At 39.4% G+C, this 14,775-nt stretch overlaps 1 pseudogene; it reads right to left on the bottom strand.

The window, feature by feature from the left end:
* Positions 1-1,455: 1,455 nt before the first annotated feature.
* On the bottom strand, positions 1,456-5,302 carry LOC120287200 (annotated as a pseudogene).
* Positions 5,303-14,775: the final 9,473 nt, after the last annotated feature.

Here is a 14,775-nt window from a genome sequence, read left to right as displayed (position 1 = left end):
GAAAATCACTATGGTCCCCTGTTTTGGCCATGCAATTCACTTGAAACCCCACCATAACCATTCATACCATTTCCGGCCCCGTTATTAGCTACTTCCATCCCTATTCCCGGATTGTCTACCTATTAACGTTCCTGTGTCTTGGGATGATGTAATGGTATTTGTAAAAGCCAACCACCACCACCCCAATAAAAATAAGGATGCCTATGATGACGACAGCAAAAATACACCAGCTGAACGTGAAGAACCATTTGACCTTCCAGGTGAGCCACCATCAATCGAACCTCCTCCGCCACCAATTAACGGTTACCAGTAGTAGTCAATTTCATTGAGGCTGGGAAAACAAGAGTATCAACCCACTGAGATTATTGTTCGACACATCAAGAACCTGAAGCTGAGTCAGCGTAGTCAAGCTGTCCGGAATAGAGCCAGTAAGATTATTATCGTTCAACAGCAACGTGTCGAGCAAGGTGAGATCTGCAAAAGCGGGCGAGATGGTCCACTAAATCCCCGCTTTGAGAAGGTAACAGCAGTCACCTTCTTCCCCTGGCAAGAAATGGCACTCCAGCTGCCGTGGCAAGCATCATTCCCAGTCAGAATCCGCCAGCGTGATCGGATACCCCAACACACTGGCCACCTGGAGCAACTTAGTAACCTGCGGGTCGCAAGGGCCCGGCGCACTGTTGCAAAAGCTATTGGTACCCCATAGGTAATGTCAATTCCACTTCTATTACTAGGGACGGGACCCTGCAACTTATTATTATCCAAGGACACATTCTTCAAGCTGGGAGTGCCAACAGCGAGGCGGGCACAACCCCAGTGAACTGGTTGTCCTAAGCTGGAGATCAAACAAATTAGTGCATTGCGAGAGATCGGGGATTGGACCTGTGAACTGGTTGTTCTCAAGCCAGACCAGGCGCAGTTGGGTCATCCCGGCCAACACGCTGATGCCACCGGAAAGCCCCATCGCCTGGTTGTTGAGGCAGAGGATCTTGATCCCCGAAGTGCCGAAGGAGGAGGGGAGGGGCCCGGTGAGGTTGTTATAGGAGATCCTCAGATTCACCAGGCTAGGGAGGGACCAAGGAAGTCCGGGATTGGGCCGACGATGTTGGCATTGGTGGCGTAGAGGGTGACGAGGGACGTCGAGGCGTTGAGCTCCAGCGGGATCTGCCAGGGGCGAGGCAGAGATTGTTGCTGAGGTTGAGGGTCTGGAGGCTGGTGAGGCCCTGGAAGGCACCGGAGGTGATGGAGGTGAAGTTGTTGTTGTTGAGGTAGAGGGTCTGGAGGAGGCAGCCGGCAAAGGAAGGGATGGCGCCGGAGAGGAGGTTATTGTGGAGGGAGATGGTTTGGAGATGGGAGAGGAATGAAAGATCTGAGGGGAGGGCGCCAGAGAGGGATGAGGAAGGGAGGTTTATGCCGGTGACCCGGCTGGAGGAGTCGCAGCTGACGCCTTTCCAGTTACAGCAGGCCTGGCTCGAGGACCAGCCTGACGGCTTGGGCGACGAGGATCTTGGACATGACGGTGCAGTCCTTGGCAGAGCGCCACCTCCGCTGAGTAGAAGCAGGAGCTGGAGGAGGAGGTGAGAGCAGGCTCCCTGTGGCCATTGTCACTGGCGTTGCTGTGGGTCCTCCTCTGAGTTTATTCGCCTGAAGCAATGCATGAAGTGGTCAAAGTATTCTTGCAATTATCCAGCAAGATTTAGAAATCTGTACCGTAATCAGCTTTTACCATTGTTTGTTCTTGCATAAATTGAAACAGACATACCTTTATCTCAGGAAGGTCAACTTGCCATGCCGTACCATCTTCTTTCTCTGCCACAATGCCGCCTCCCTCCTGAATCAATCCCCCGACCCATCCTTGGCCTACGAGCACGGGATGTTCATGGTCTTCAATGTTATACTGCCTCACGTCCCCATGAAGCCACTTCACAAAGTACAAATAACGATCATCTAGCGATATCAAGAAATCTGTTACGAGTCCAGGCATTACGGGAAGGATCCAGTTTTGGACCTTCAGAGGTTCAACTGATATAGCCACCTGCATAAACCAGTGAGAAAAAAGACATTACTGGGCTGCAAATATCATATTAGTGGCAATCTGCAGGGTGATAAAAGCCTGTATTCAATTAGAAAAGGAAGTATGGAGACATGGAAAAAAGGCATCGAAAAGGGAGAGATGACGAGACAAAAATTACATACAACTAGATCTCTGATTTTAGTAAGAGGACAGGTAAGAATTTTGTTGTGCTTCCCAAAGTTGGTGAAATTGCATCAATTCATAGGTTTTTGTCAGTATATAACAAGAGTAATATATCCCTTATAATTTCATTTTTGCACAAAGAAAAAAATACATTCGTCATGGTCCTGTTGTAACATTTCTAAATGAATCAAAAACAGCACTGATCTGCACAGAGATGCTTACATCAGTTGAACCTTGACTTCATTTTTCAGACATTCTGGCAGTCTCTCAGAAAGAGTTCCAATACATATATTCTCTAAATTTCAAGAACTTGCCATGTCACTTGACACCACTACTAAGAGTTCGATTCCAGCAATTGTCAAGAGTGAAATACCAGGAAGTTATAGTTGAATACCTCATGGCTCCACGAGCCGTCCTGGGTCTTGAAGAAGCGCACCATATTGCTGCTCAATGCACACCCAACATATCCCATGTCCTTGGAAGGATCATGGGAATCTTATCTACAAAAAGTCAGCAAGGCATTGTTCTGAGAATTTTGAGCTTGCAGTGGCTTAACAAGAACCAACACGTGAACCAACCTAAACAGAACTGAACCTAAAGCTGCTAAGTTTTTATCTACCTCGAGCGGTATGAGGCCAGTGTCGCCCAGGTCCAGTGTTTGCTTGAGTTCACCATCAGGCCAGCTGTACACATGGAGATGCCTCCCGTATGGACCGTCCAACACATGCTGAGGTTAAAACCTTTGGTGAAAGCTGAAGGAGCCCCCATGATGAGCTGATCATCATCTTGTGCCAGGGTTGGTACCAGAAATCATAACCGAAGAGGGGACTGTGCCCAGGTTTCTCCCACCTTATGTAGAAAAATCAGCAATTGAAACTCAGAGCCGCATATAGATGACATTTAGGGTAAAAATATTGACAAGATACAAGGAGGAAATAGAAGGAAAAAACTTGAACAATGCCAGATGCGACTAGTTGAATAAATTGGCACCGCCAATTGTTTAGCATGTATCCAAATGAAAACGGATGAAAAGATTTGGGTACGTTATTCAACAGTTATAACCTTCCTTTCACGTTGAATTCTGAATCCAGGAGCAGAAAGCCATTTCCCTTGGCTTTTCCATCTTTGTCACCGAGGCACGAGACCATGATCTCACCAGATGTGAGGCAATGGGAAGTGTGCGGATAAGCAAGTCAGTCTTCTCAATAATGTCTTTTGGATCAACAACCTTATGCAGAGCTGGAGCTCGAGGATTGGTTTTTATGTCGATCACATATATCCAGCCGGATCTGAAAGATGCAATGTACTTTGTAAGCAATGTATATGAAAAAGCAGTTTTGGCTGCTGATTTGGTAAAAAGAAAGAGAAGCTAAAGAAAAGTAATTGCCAAACCAGAGCAGGTGAAGTTGCTATTTTATCCATCAAATACTCTCAAGGGGCATCTTTCATCAAACATGAGCAACTGTAATGGATTGATACCCTTAAGAGTAGAGCATAGAAGTGGCAGGAGATCTCAAAACAAACTTATATATATTGATCACGAGAAGATTTTATGAAGTCCAGAATGCTAACTTCCTGTACATTGTGCCTGAATGTTCTCATGGAAGTTCACTAAACCAGAGGTCAAGTGTCTTTTAAAATGAGAGATTAAGAAGTTCAGCTGTTAGACATGTGCATTCCTTTTGATTCGACTTCAGGTAGGAAATGCATAAAATTGATCAAATGAGATCTCACAGCAGGATGCAGCAATACGTGACTATGACTAATGAAGATGAAAGACAACGATGAAGACGGGTACTGCAGTCAAAATCAAGAGTCAGATGAATTACAAAGAAAGAAAAACGTTTATGTGAAGACAAAGTACTAGGTATGATACCGGTATAATAAAATGGCATACTAGTAGCTGATTTGGTAGATAGCACACCAGCATTTAGAAAAATTAACATTGCCAAAAGACTGTCACATCGCTTAGTAAGCCAATCAATATTCAAAATCACAGGCATTCATATACCAAATGATATTCTGGCAGAGCAATACATAAACTGCAAAGGTTGTCCTTCTCAGGTAATGATGCACTCAAAACAAAGGAACTGCGTCAGTTCATCATAGTACCCCGTTCTCTCCTTAACAAGACGCGTTTTTTTTCCCCGGACTTTGGAAAACAAATGTAGAAATAGAAGGACCATGAGAACAGGCTTCTCACATCAAAGATAACAGGATCAGGAAATGCCTGTCAGCCGACGGATCCCCATGGCAAGAGCTGCACGCGTTCCATCCGGGTGATGGAGCTCGTCGCCCAGGTAGGGCACGGGAGCCTGTGGATGACCTTCAGTAGCTGGGCGAGTCCAGATCCACGTCCACCGTGGCGTGGTAGTCGGGCTTCTCTATTCCAGTTCCTGACCCAAGAACGAAAATTTCACAATCTCTTTTCGAATTTTGGAGATACCAAGCACTAGCACCAGCCAGACATCAGACATAAGTACATAAAACATATTTGGTGAGAAAAGTAGACGCCGAAATTAGCATCGTGTTCACCCAAAAATGGCATCTTTCAATCTAAGGACAGCCAATCGATTCCTAATAAAGAACCAATTTCAGCCATCGAGCGAAAACCAAGCTCTTCCTAGAAAGACCTCACCACACGTTCAAAACCAGCATAAGAACTACGTATCGATAACTGCATGACACAGATCATCCGTATCACAGGACATTCCAGGAGCCATATGGACGCGGTTCCTTTATTGTTGCTGGTTAATCAACGACTGTGTCGAGTAACACAACAGAGCACCGCACCAAGTTGCCAAGACGGAAATCTTAAAAAGACAGAACGGACCCAACTCCCGGTTAGAAGAAGAAAAAAGGAGGCGAAATAATGGCGAAGACGAGAGTACAAATGGGAGGTGGGTCGAGAAGAACGATCGATCGGGAGGCGACGGAGCGAAAGCAAAGTACACGGAGTAGACGCAAGTGACGTAGAGGATTTTCTCTCTGGGGCCGGACATGGCATCCAGCGGGGACGCGTGCCCCGGCCCCTTCGCGCAGCACGCATTCCCGTTGCTCGCCTCGGTCGCCATCTCCCTCTATCTCTCTGCCTCCCTCGTGCACGAACTCTCTCGCTCTCTCGCTCTCTCCACAAGCAGCTTTATATCTGACAGGTTGGCTGGGACAGAGAGAAGTCACTGGCCTTCAGTTTGTCGCGACACGCGCTCGCGCTTTCGGACGTGCTTCCCTCGATCCTGGGACCCGACTGGGCGGCGGAGACATAATAATTATGTCCAGACGAAGCAACCGGGGACGTCGATTGGTCTTATTTTTTCTCGTGGAAATCTTGGCCGGACGCGCAGGGTGGGGCCCAAGCGGGTTTACATGTGGCGAGTCGGATACAAAAAGGAAAAAGACTATCTCTAATAAACTTATAGGTGAAGCAATTAGGTGAAAAAGACAACATAAATATAAAGAGGATGAGAAACCCACTATCAATAATATAGGATCTTATATACTCTATATTCATATGGTCTTCTTTTAACATAAGTTTTGAAGATCTTGTAACTAGATAAACACAATTATATGTTGTTAAATTAGTTGTATGTTGATAAAAAAGGAAAAAAACGATCAGCGCTTTAGATGAGATTCCAAGATTAAGGCGTAGCATATCTTTTCTGTTGAGATTTTATTAGTAAGACAAATTAACTAAAGAATTGGGAATCTGGTGGCCCAACATCTAGCGTCGACCTTGTGCTTGCAAGGAAAAAATAAATAAATAATTAGCATCATGGGGACTTCATTTGAGGAAACCGGATCCTCTTAATTGATAACTAAGGGTGCATATGGTGGCAGCTTTTTTTCTTAGGAGCAGTTTTTTTAGAAATTTTTTACGAGAATAGTTTTAAGCATTTTAAGACATTTTGATAACTATAAAAATTTATATTCTAGAAATAGAAATACATTTGGTACAACTTCAAATATTTTGTGACTTGAATTTCTTTAATATATTTAATATTTAATTACTTTTTTTTTTTTTTCTTTCCTTTTTCTTCTTCTTCCTCTTAGCCGGTCGCGGCCTTGCATGGCCGTCCTGCATTACCGACGAGGCTAAACCTTTTGGCCATCATGAGGTTGGCCTCATGGTGGTCAGTGAGGTTGAGCCTCGCCAATGGCCGGCGAGCTCAAGGCGGCCTTGTCGGGGTTGGCAAGGCTCGGCAAGGTCATCGGGCCTCGTCGACAAATGCGCAGCCATCACCGAGGTCGGCAACCGACTAGGGAAGAAGACGGGAAGAGAAGAAGAAAGAAAAAAGAAAGGAAGAAAGAAAGGAAAAAAAACTTAAAATCCACATTATCTCATTATCTAGAAATAGAAATAATTATCTAGAAAAAACATACATATTTAAGTGTATATCCAAAAGATATAGAAATTTCTAATAGATTAGATGAAATCTCAAAGAAACCATGATTCATATATTTTCATAAAATTCTCAAATTCAAATAATTTCATTTCTTGAATTGTTCCTAGAAATAAGAAACAACTTTTTTGTTCCTTATTTTTGTTTGAATCTATTCACGAGAACAATTTGTTCCCGGACAAAAAAATTACCAAATGCACTTTTGTTCTATTTCTATTTTGGAGAATAGAAGAACGAGAAACATGTGTTCCGGGCGTTACAAAAGCGATACCTAAGTCAACGGTCTTAGAATTTATCCAAATGTCGAGCTTTGTCCACTTGTTATAAAAATCTGAATATTAAAAGCTACCTTGAGTGGAAAAACTCGAAATCCTAAGTGAGAAATGAATATCAAAGTGAAATGAAAATTACCTTAACTAAGACTTGACTACACTAAACTTATTTAGTACCCAAATAATTCTAACGGGCCAGAGAAAAGCTCACTTAAAGAAAAACAACTATTGGTGTCAAATGTATTGTGTCAGACTAGAATGTAATTATTAACTAATATTATACGTTTTGATTGATTATTTAAGTTGGTGAAATACATGAATAGATAAAGTCATCTTGTTGCTTCGAACGCGTGAACCTAACTAGAAAATAATTTTATTTAGTAATGTAATAAGTTTTGATTGATTATTTAAGCTAGTGAAATACATGAATAGATGGAAGTAATCTTCTTGCTCCGGGTGACTCATATTCATCATTAAATGAGATAAATTTCACGTGAGATTTAAACTAATCCAACTAAATAAATCAGGCTCATGTGAACCTTAAATATACTCACTTTTGAATTGAATGCTTTTGAAATAGTTGTATTAACACCAAAAATGTTCTATATTAGTTATTATCAATATGTGATAGACTTAGGGTGCATTTGGTAACAATTATGTTCCCATGAATAATTTTTATCAACAATAGTTTTTTATTCTATTCCTGGAACAATTTCTAAGCAAAAAACACGCTTGGTAATTGTCCAAAATTTCTATTCAGGATAAAATGCGTTTGGTAAATTAAATTCTTTTGTTTCTTTTAATTTTTAATACTTTTATTATATTTTCTTAATTTTTCTTTTTTCTTTTTCTTTTTCTCTTCTTCTTCCTTCTTCTTTGTAGTTAGTTGCCAGCGAGCAATGGCCAACAATCGGCTGGCGAGTTAAGTAGGCACACACGGGCCTCGCTAGGCCAAGGCAAGGTTCGGCAAACTCATTGGAGGCTCACAGCCAAGGCAAGCTCTACCTCGCCTGGCTTGGTAAGGCCAGGCTCACCCAGCCACCGGCAAGGCCAAGCCTCGTCGGGCCACCACTAAGCATCGCCAACCTAGGGTGGCTTAGGCCAACAAGCCTCATCGTGGCTTGGCGTTGCGGCGCGACCGATGACGTTTTGGCGAGGTGTTGGCCCTCATTGGCTCACCATTGGCCATAGTTGAGGCTGGTGATGGCCTAAAGGAAGAAGAAGAAAGGGAAGAGAGAAGAGAAAGAAAAAATAAGAATTGATTTTGGAAATTATTTCGGGAACAAGAAGCTACTTTTTTTAATTTCTTGATTCTTTTTCAAATTTATTCTTGGGAACAAAAAAAAATAGATTTTTATTCATAAGAACAAAAATGTTATAAAGGGATTTCTATTCTTTTTCATTCTAGGGAACAAGAACAAAATAGTTGTTCCCCGAAAGACTACCAAACAAAGCCTTAGTCAATGAGAGTAGAATTTGATCATTCATTAATAGAAATCGACAATATGAAATTGATGATTTGAAGAATCGATAGTAAAATGAATCGATAAAAGTGGAGCGACAATTTTGGGCAATTGTAAAAGTAAATGTCAACATAGTGGAATAAAGCAATTGCCAACATAGTGGAGTTGAAAACACCATCAATGTAAATGTTCGGTAACCGTTTGTAACTTCTCGCGTAGCCTCCCTTTTGTAACTTCTTTTGCAACTTCCTTTATGACTTCTCTTTATGACCTCTAGAGATAACCATCAATTGTGCATTTTAATAGCCACATGCACTCTTTAGAACCCCTATGCATGCACAAATCAAACAAATTTGCTATATTTTACATTTCTTGCATTGCAATTTATTTTCTTTAGTTGTAGCTTTCAAATTGGCATCATCAATTAGATTTTGGCGTGTATTTGTATTCTCAATTGAATTTCAACATAGTTTGTTTATATCTAGTTGCTTGCTCGGTACATATTTTCCAAGTTGTGCTGTTGATTAAATTCCACCTCGGTTTGCGTTTGTGCAATCTTATTTTGTGTAAGGTTGTTAAGTCCTAATTGCTCGTACTATTTTATGTCCCTTTGATTTTTTAATTAAAAGCGGAAGAATAACTTTCGAAAAAAATCTTTGGTCGTGGAAGTAATTCCGACGAGATTAATGAAAATTTTCAGTAAGATTTATTAACAGATTTGGAATTTCTTTTTCTTTTTCTTTTTTTTTTCTGGGTGGGATAAAATCGACGAGCACGGCACATTTGTTATGGAATATTGACCGAACAGCGCAGGTGGGGCCCCATGTGTCATATACACGTGTCAAATTTACATAGGATATGCGTCTGAGGAGAGACTAATGTATTAGGTGGATTTGGTTTAGTAATGCCGATGGGCTCGAACCGAAGCGCCTTGGAAAAATTTATGTGGAATGATCCAAGATCATGGACGGATGGTACTACAACTTTATTTATTCTAACCTCCGTTTGTGCCAAGGCCATTATTTATGAAAAACCTTGCTTGTCTCACGGCCTGTATAAAATTGATTCCAGTCTTCAAGATAAATTGTCTGAAAGAATATTCCTAAAATAAATTATCATAACTTCGAGAAAAATTGATATTGTAATATTTTATAATGAGTGAAAGGGTGGAGATGAACAATCATCGCTGGTGATCCACCGTGGGTTTTATCATAAGGTTCTGCACTACTACAAAAAATTCGTTTGAATTATAACTATTCTCCGCCACATGGGACTTGATGTATTCATCACAACCCCGCAAAAATATTAGCAATTAAGAAGGTTCCGCGCATTATATCTCATGATTAGGCAATATAACTGGTATGTTTTATTTATTTAATTGTTAATCTAGGGTTTCAAAAATACATTACATGGCACAATTGATACTTGGTAATTCCCTAAAATTACTCTAACTTTAGGTCCAGTCACAATTTTGTCCTGGGCCTTTTGTCTAAAAAAAGAAATTCCTTTTTAGTCTCTAGTCTACCCACATGTCCAAAAATCACAATTGGTTTCATTAAAATTATCAATATCATGAAGCTGTTATTATTTCATATAAAGATGACAGTATTGATGAAGGCGAAGGTTCTGATAATGAATCTTTAATTGGTCCTAATATTGATAATTTTGAAGAAACTACCAGCAATTTTTGGATGCATGAACATATTTGAGGCTATAGTGAAAGTTTGAGATTCTTTTTAGCAAGAAGTTTGAGATATAATTGTGATTGAACCTAAAGTTGAGGGATTTTTTGAAAATTATTCCCATATCAATTATGACATGTAATCTGTATCTAAAGCCTTCAAATCTAAATAAAAGAAAAATACAGTTACTTTGCGTAGGTTTTTTACATCTAACGTATTCGTGGGGCCTGAAATAGATCAAATATTTTATTCGCTAAGATTTTATTAGTAAGACAAGGAATTGGGAATCCTAGCTGGCGCCAACATCTTGTAGCTAACCCTACATGCTGCCAAAATAAAGGAACTAGTTTACCTTCTCGGAGACTTCAATTTTAGGAAATGATATGGATCGTCATGATAATGACTAGACCAAGAGTCCTAGAAATTATCTCCTTCAGAAGGCATCACATCACACAACGAGGTCGAACCGTGGAGATTAAAGTATTTTCTTAACATGCTCTATAACTTCTTCCTCAAAACTTGGAAAAAATTATGACTAGTGGTTAATGCTAATTACAATTTTAGGAAAGTCAATGTCTAGATCATATCATCTCTACTAATTCAAAAACATTTAATTGTCTCACTTTTATTTTCTCTCAATTTAATCCAAGTTTCCAAATCATAAAAGAGATCAGAATTGCTGACTTGACAATTCAAATCCAAATAATTAAAAAGCTATCTCAAGTGGACAAACTACTGACCAAAAAAGTGGACAAACTCGAAATCCTATCATTAAGTGAGAAATGGATATTAGAATCAAGTAAATAATTGCCTTAATCAAGACTTGACTACACTAAACTTATTCGGTAGCCAAATGATTCCGGTGGACAAAAAAGAAGCTCGCTCAAGAAGAACAACTATTAGTTCTCCTCTATTGTGTCAGCTAACTAGAATTAATTTATTAAGGAAAATTTTCCAATTAGTTCTAAATCGTATTTATGTTAATTTAGTTCTAAACTTTCTCATTTTTGCCAATTTAATTAAACATTTGTGCGGAGTTCCAATGTAGTCTTTCTAATCAACTTTTGTCATAAATTGTTAATAAAGTAAAGATGCCACATAGGATGGCGGCGATAAGCTGAATTGCTACGTCAACGATTTCCAATGAAAATTTAAGGTAAAACTATATTAGAAATTCATGCAGATTTATAGAACTAAATTAGCAAAATTAGAAAGTTTATGATTTAATTAGCATCCATACAATATATATTTATAATTGATTGGGTTATTTTCTCATTTATTGGTGATATAAGAAGCTTGGATTGATTATTTAAGCTAGTGAAATGCATGAATAGAAAAAATCATCTTTTTGCTGTGGAGGCATGAACCTAACTAGAATTTAATTTATCACGTAATGTAGTAAGTTTTGATTGGTTATTTAAGCTGGTGAAATACATGCACAGACGAAAAACTTTATTACTCTAGATGCGGGAACATAATTCATATGCCTCATTAAATGAGGTAAATTTATGTGAAATTTAACTTAATCCAATGAGATAAATCGGGTTACTCGGTTTTGAGTTTTGAGTTGAAAGCTTTTGAAATAGTTGATTAATTATCGCGAAATCAAATGATTGAAAACTTCCAGTAAGATTTATTACTAGAACTGGAAAAAAATTGTGTTTAGGACAAAATCACCAGCGCAGGATGAGGGCGAGTGACTGGAACACCACCGTTGACTGCGATCATTTGCTATGGAATCTTGACCGGACGAGCACATGGGGCTGAGGTAGTACACACGTGTCAAATTCCATAGGATTTGCATCTGGGGAGGGTTTATGTGTCTCCATCATATGTATTACATCATACGACACTAATCCCTTCATTTATTCTAACTTGGTTTATCTCAGGCCTTTATTTATGCTAACCTCGTTTGTCCGGCCAATCTAACCATCCTACCTAATTCGAGAATGATTAGAGTACTAGATATTTAGCAAAAAGTGGAGACAAACAATCATCACAAGTGATCTAATAAAGGTTTGTTTGAGATCCTACCCTCCATCAACTTGGACTTGATGTATGCATCGAAGGCTGAATATGTTAGCAGCTAAGATGTTTATGCACTCGATATATCGTAGTTAGGCAGTCTAACATGTATTTTATTTATTTAATTGTTAAAACAAAGCTTCAGAAATACATTGCATTGCATAATTGCTATAAGGTAATTCCCCAAAAACCCCATAACGTTAGGTCCAATCATAATTTTGCCCCCAACTTTTTGGTCTTAAGAACATTCTAAATTTTATAGTCCCCAATCTATCAATAGGTCCAAAAATTACTATTGATTTCTTCAATAGTATAAATATCAAAATGTTGTTATTGTTCCATGCGATAGTGTTGGTGTTGATGAAGACAATGGTTTCGATAATGAATCTCTGACTGGTCGTGATGTTGATAATTTTGAAGAAAGAGATTTTTAGATGTATAGATAGATTTAGATGAGAGCGAAAATTTGGGAGACTTTTTTAAAAAGAAGAAGAAATGTGGTAGAATTGTGATTGAACATAAAGTTAAGGCTTTTTAGGTAATTATCTTATATCAATTATGACATGTGATCTATTTTTGAAGACGTACAACTTAAATAAAAATACAATTACTTTGCCTAACCATGAGACAAATAATGGGTTGAGATTTCTTAACTGCTAATGTCTTTGTGAGGCATGATATTAGTTCAAAACAAAGCGGGATGAGAACTTGGATACCTTTTTTTTTTTTCTGCTAAGATTTCATTAGTAAGACAAGCCGCTAAATAATTAGAAATCCCAGTTGTCCCGACATCTATAATGTCAGCCCTATTTGCTACCAAAAAAAAAACATTTCATCTTTTGGAGACTTCAATTTTAGGAAATGATATTTAGGGGTGAGCATCGGTTTAGTCAACCCTAGACCAACCTAGACGGCCCACCCTACCAATCCTAGTCCAATTCCCAAGGAGACCGGGTCGATCATTGGTCCTGATTTCTAGACCGACTTGTGCGGGTTGGTCCTCAATCCTAGAGTTTAGGGTCGGTCAAACCCGGACCAACCCGAACTAACCATAATTATATAAATATATATTATATCTAATATATTATTTATAATTTTTTTATATAGAAAATCCTAAAATAAATGGCGTCAACAATACTAAATAGCTCATTAGTGAGGAGTTCAACTAATTTTACATTTTTTAATAATTTAGATCTTTTAATATATTTTACGATGTCAATAGCCATAATTTACAAAAAATGAAAATGTTTTTGTGAGGAGTGCTCACGGTGTTCAAAATGGCATAAATAGCTCCTCACAGCGTCCTCCTCTAATACTTGTTTTCTTTTATCTTATTTGTCCTCTTAGTCTTTAACTTGCCAAATCGAAAAAAAGACAACTTCTTTGCTCACCACTCCACACTTATCTCACTCGTTTGGGTCACTCATTTTGTTCAGATTCGATGCTCGCCTAACTTGTTGCTCCACCCCACTCGCGCTCACCCCACTCGACACTCATCGCTTGCCTCTCTTAGCTAACCTCGCTCGTCATTGAACCCATAAGGTCGGTCCGATCCTCGCTCACCTTTTCAAGGAAAAAAAATGAAATAAAATTATCGGTTGGTCACAAGTTGACCTTAGAACCGGACCAAACCTCTTTTAGCTGACCTCGCTCATCATGAACCCCTAGGGTCGGTCGGTCCTCACTCACGTTTTAGGGAGTACAAAAATGAAACAAAAATTGTTGATTAGTCCTAGTTGACCCTAGAATGACCAAACCTATTGGGTCGGTTCGGTCCTTGTTGCCTTTTCGAGAGAATACAAAAAATGAAATAAATAAATTATCGGTTGGTCCCGGGTTGACCACAGACCGAACGAACCCATTGGATCGATCCGGTCCTCAGTCCCAAGCTCAATAGAGTCAGTCCTCAATCCCAAAAATTGAGGATCGGCATTGTCTGGTTGGTCTTAGGGTTAGGGGATGGGCTGGCCCAATTTGGACCATGCTCACCCTTAATGATATTGATGGATGACTAGACCAAGGTCTTAGAATTCATCTCCTTGAGAAGTCATCACATCACGCAAGAGATTGGACCGTGGAGAGATTAAAGTATGTTTCCTAGTATGTTATAACTTGTTCCCAAGACTTGGAAATTGAAATTTGATTTAATGGTTAATCCTAATTACACTTCTAGCAAAGTCGAGTGTGTTAGATCATATCATATGTACTATATTAAGTCAAAAATACTTAATTGTCTCACTTATTTTCTTTTAATTTTTACTAAAGCTTGCAAAATCGTATAGAATAACAATGGAGTGCAGAAAAGCAAAGTTCAAGACATGATATCCAAAACCGTCCATAACACTACTGTTGACTCCATCAACAAAATCTTGTCCACAAAAATGATATAAAACAGCTTGCATCACTAGTGCTCCCTTGGCAACGTTTGCCAAACTGCTTGTGGCATTCTGCCTATTAGCTTTTTCCTCCGCTTTGGACAATCTCTCTTGATGTGCCCCTCCTCGTGACACTCAAACCACTTCACGCATCATTTGGACTTTTAATGGCGTGATTTCAATATGTTTTTAGCTCTGCTGCTACTAGGCCCTCGATGTTGTTTTCTATCCCGAATCGTCAAGTGCTTACGCTTGCGCTAGACCATCATCTCGCAACTTTCTCTGCCACTCCTTAGAGAATAAGGTGGACTTTACATTTTCTGAGGTAATTGTAGTACGCCCTGCAACAGTGAATCAATAA

The sequence above is a fragment of the Eucalyptus grandis genome, chromosome 8 (genome assembly GCF_016545825.1).
Source record: "Eucalyptus grandis isolate ANBG69807.140 chromosome 8, ASM1654582v1, whole genome shotgun sequence".
NCBI lineage: Eukaryota > Viridiplantae > Streptophyta > Magnoliopsida > Myrtales > Myrtaceae > Eucalyptus > Eucalyptus grandis.
Note: the sequence above shows the minus strand (reverse complement) of the source record. Positions and strands in the feature narration are given on the sequence as shown.